Source organism: Miniopterus schreibersii (genome assembly GCF_964146895.1).
Source record: "Miniopterus schreibersii genome assembly, chromosome: 18".
NCBI lineage: Eukaryota > Metazoa > Chordata > Mammalia > Chiroptera > Miniopteridae > Miniopterus > Miniopterus schreibersii.
Window position 1 is genome coordinate 36,473,289 of NC_138121.1, and position 5,130 is coordinate 36,478,418.

Here is a 5,130-nt window from a genome sequence, read left to right on the forward strand (position 1 = left end):
GGCCTGCAGCTCCATGGCCAGGCCTCAGTCACTGCGTTTCTGGCATCTTCCTTTGCATCCAGGCCAGGCTGACCAGACACGAGGGCTCCTCAGCTCTGCAGACAGACAAAGCAAAGCAAATTTGATGGGGACAGGCCAAGTCAGGGGAAGGCTGGTCTGGGGACAGCAGGGCAAGGCCTCACAGCCTGGGTCTGATTTATCAGCCTTAACCTGGACGTAACTCTAAGTCCTGTTTAAAGCACTGCATACCCCTAGGTCATAAAGCTCATCCCCTTGTTTCCTAGACCTGCTCTGTGGGGTACAGTAGTCACCAGCCACATGCGGCTCTTTAAAATGAAAGGTGATTAATATGAAATTAAAAATTCAGCCCCTCAGTCACACCAGTCATATTTCAGGTGCTCAACAGCCACACAGCTCATGGCTATTCTACTGAACATCTGGAAACTTCTACTGGGCAGCACTGCTCTAGGGGTGACTGTCTTACTGTCACAGGTGGGTCTCTGAACCAACTCCATGAATTTTGTGTATGGTGTGAGGCAGGGATCAAGCTCATTTCCTTTTTGCAAGTGGCTATCTAACTGTCCCAGCAGCAGCCACAGAAGCCACCTCTGTTGGAAGCCAGGCAAGCGTGTCCATGGAGTGTGCCTGCACGCTGTCAGTGGTCCTTATGTGAAGACCACACTATTTAGCGAGCCTTGTGTCTCAGACCCCCATGCCGCAGGATCCCCCCTGCATGCATGTTAAGTTTCCACGTAAGACCATGTTCTCTAAAAAGGGCCCACTGACAAGAATGTAAGAAGCTCGCAAGCCCCACCTCACTGAAAAGGAGCCTGAGCCTCAGAGAGGGAACACAGTGGACCCTTTGTGACAAAGTTGGGAGCAGACCCCAGACTGGCGATGCTCAACCCAGATGGCCCCATTTCCCTGACACCATTCGTTCATTTGCTCATTCACTTATTCCAAAAAGGCTTCTTAATCATGCGCATGACACACCAGGCCCACTGTGCTGCCTGTGTGCCAGGTGGGCTCCCTCTGCCTGGGGCTACCAGTTCCCAAAGACAGAAAGTTACCTAATACTAGGCAGTCGCCAAGACAGAGAGTGAGGCCTGGGGGCAGCTGCCATATTCCCAGCAGGAGCCTGGGTCAAGGGAACAGCCCTGGGCTGGGTCCAGCTCCCAACGTCCCCACAAACTCAGGAGCAAAATGCAAAACCACATACTTAGGGGTGGAGGGGGGCTGTCTTCCCAGGGCCTGGCTCCCTCCTGGCCAGGCAGGTGTCTACAAGCCTTGGCACCGTTTAACCTGGGCAACCCTGTGGAGGTTGGGCCCCGGCTGCCAAAGTGCCCAGAGTGCACAGACAAGTTACAGATCTATTTCTACATGAAATTCCAATTTGTAAATGTGGGCAGCTAATTTTAAAAATCTGACTGGTCCAGTCCACTGGTTTATAGTCTCTAAGTCTAAACTTACCAGAGGTATTTTTCAGTACTAACCATAAATGCCAGCCTGTGCCATAGAGTTTGAAAAACAGGATAAGGCCCCTGTCCTGAGAAGCCCCCAATCCAGGGCACCCCTAAAACATCTGTTTGCAATCATAACAGCAGCAACACTGTCATACCATACCCACTGCCACCTTCATAGCCTGTTAAGGCCAAGGCGTTCCAGCCACTTTACGGATATGTCTGAGTCCAGAGAGGCAGAGCGGCTTGTCTAAGATCACACAGCTGGCACAGGTTAGCAGCAAGGCTGGGATTTAACCCCAGGTCTGCCAGCTCCCAAACCAGTGATCCTCAGCCCGGCCCAGCCTGGCTGTCTTGCTGAACTGAGAGGCTTCCCCGCTGAGCTCCCTCCAGCAGCAGCAGCTCCCGGGATTGAACTGCTGCTACAAGAATACACAACACTGCCTGTCCCTTGGGCTTGGTGCCAAAGCCGGTGCATCAGGGCTGCCAGGTTGAGAAACCCCAAACACTGAGAAACGGCAACTCCCATGGCTGCTCCATCCCCCAGGCAAAACCACAGACACACACACACACACACACACACACAGACACAGCCACACACACACACACACACACCACACAGACTCACACAGACATGCATGCACACACACACAGACACACACATAAATGGACACAGACACACACACACCAACACAGACACAGCCACACACACACACACACACACACGTCACACAGACTCACACAGACATGCATGCACACACACACAGACACACACATAAATGGACACAGACACACATACACAGATACACAGACATATACACATAGACACAGGTATACACCGAGAGACACAGACACAGAGACACACACACATGCACAGAGAAACACAAACATACAGATACACATAGAAACACACACATACACACAAACATGCACACAGACAGAAACAGACACACAGAAACACACACATACACAAATACCACACACGCAGACACAGACACACACAGGCCCACCCCCGCCGCCAACCTGCCCTTCCAGGCGCACAGACCCCGCTGAGCCAGGCACGCAGAGGGAGGAACCAGTTACAAGGGTCCGTGGGAACCCAGGCCTGTAAACCCTCCTCTCAGGGATCTAATTAGGCCACTTCCCAGGCAACAGCAGGAAGGACAGGAGGTGGAAATGCCAGTACTGGGCACAGGCCCTTAGGCCCATCCAGGGACCTTATCCAGCTCCTGAGCAGGGCAGGGCCAGGCAGGGCTGGGAAGAAAGCCTGCATTTATCACTCCTGGAGAGATGGCCAGTAAACCCCACCATCAGACATCCACAGGCCAGTTTCTCCCTAGGAGCCACCCCCAAAACAAGATCCAGAGGCCCCCTCCGCTAGGCAAGGTCTCAAGGCCCCTCTGTCCAGTCGCTAGTTCTGCCGGGCACTGACTCAGCTGGCAGCTGGGAGGGCCCCCTGAGGCCCTGGGTGAAGGAGCTCCTCTGCCATTTCTCCGCCAAATAACCCTGCAGCCTCGGCTTGCACACCTCAGTGGCAGGGAGCTCATCATCTCTCCAGGCCGTCCTCCCCACACTGAGCACTCCTGCCGTCAGTCCTACCTTAGGTCAAGCCAAGCCCTGCCTCCTGTCCCTCCCTCACCCTCACTCTGCTCCTCCTGGCTGAACTCCAGACACCTTTGCCCAGAGGGACTGCAGTCCCAGGGTCCCTCACTGTCATCCAAGCCTCACAATAAATCGGGGGGAAGAGGGAGCAGCCCTATTATGTAGAGAAGGCGCACCCTCCGGGTCCAGGGGGAAAGGGTCTGCTAGGCACTGTGTCCTCTCCCCCACTCTCAGTCTCCTGGTTCAGGGGCCACAGACCCCGGTCTGGCTCATCGGCAGAGTCTCTCCCAAGCCCCAGTGACTGGGTTTAGGAAGGACATGTGACCAAAGTCATCTCAGCAAGAATCCTTTGGGACTTTTGCTGACCCGTGGAAAACAGGCACTCTCCCTGCTACTGGCCTGGAGCTTCAGGCAGCCACCTGATGAGACAGCCCAGCTGAGAATGAAGCCAACATGGGGAGCCGGTGAGAGGCCTGAAAACACCCGAGACCCTGGATCTAGCTCTGCCTGAAGCCCAAGCAACTTCCAAATATCTGAATCGCATGGGACAAGCAATGCCACTGGCAGCTGAAGCCAGTTTGAGTTTCCATCACTTGCAAGCAAGAGTCCCAAAGTCTTTGTCGGGCTCCCCACCCCAGTTTACTATACCCAGGAAGCCCCCATTGGCCCCTTGATGGGTCCAGAGTCAGGGGGGAAGGGTCCTGCTTAGGTCAGAGGTGAGAGTGGGCCCCTGCAGATGCCGCCAGTCCTAAGATTGCCTCTGGAAGGAGCTGAGCCAGGAAGGGGAACCCCTCATACTCATACCTGTCACTGTGTCCCAGACTCTGGGGCCCAGGCCCAGCCAGGCTGCAGGAGGCCCAGGCCTGCAGAAGGCTGGGGGCAGGGTTCCATGCATCCTCTCTAGTGGTCTCCAGAGACTCCTCCCAGGGAGGAATTAGGGCACTCAGGGGCACCCTTAGACAGAAATGGATACCAGGAGTATTAACCTCCTCCCCCAAGCCATCCTGCTGGGCTGAGCTCCCCAGGGCCTGAGAGAGGGGTGCAGGACGCCATACACAAAACCCACTGAGCGCTCACTGTGTGCCAGGCGCTGTGGGCTCTAAATCCACCCACCTGCACTGTAGGTGAGTAGGGCTACCGCTCCTATTGCATGGATGTGGAAACTGAGGTAACAGAGAGGTACAGTCATTTCCAAGGTCATACAGCTTACTAGCTGGGATTTGAACACAGGCCACCAGGGTCCACCTCTCATCCTGCCCATCACCCTCACAGTGCTGACATCCACAGAGCCCAAAACATCTCAAATGTCAACCCCTTCCTGCCCTTCCCTATCAAAACCCGGGGCAAGGTCAGGTAGCCTTCTCTCAGCCAGCACATCTAGAAGGGCCTGTTTTTCCAGGAAGCCCTCCAAGCTATGCCACACATCATCTTCTTCCTTCCCTACAAACCAGGCAGGATGGTCTGTGCTCTCCTTGCCAGATGCTGACTAGCGGGGTCCCAGGTTCTTCAGCCAGAAGAGCTGCTGGAAGTCAGAGGCCTAGATCTCAATTATGACTACAGGACTGGGCCTTTGGGGAAGCTCAGGAAACCATTCCCCTGCGGAGCTGGCTGACCCAGCAGCCACCAGCCCTACCGCACCGCCTGGGGACTTCTAGCCCACCCCCAACTTTCAGACACGGGAACCCACTTCCTCACCCAGGCAGCGCTGGCAGGAACCCCAGCCTGGCTTCCTCCGGCCCCACGCAGGAGGCCCCGAGCTGCACAGGCCTGGGGCCTGGTGGCCTCAGAAAGAGGAAGTGCGGGCAGGCAGGCCCGGGGAGAGGAGAGGGGCTCAGTTCCCTTGGCTGCCCAGCGCTCGCTCACGGGCTGGGTCACAGGTGGGTTTTTCCTTTGCCGAGGGAGTCCCAAGTCCAGGCATCTCCCTCAGCAGACCTGGAGCTCTGTGAAGACCGGGGGCTGCTCTGCCCAGCTCAGGCCTGGCACAAAGGGGAACCCTGTGGGGCCAAGGGATGCCAGCCTTACTGGCATGGAAGCCCTGCCCACACTCTGGGCCTCACTTTCCTCATCA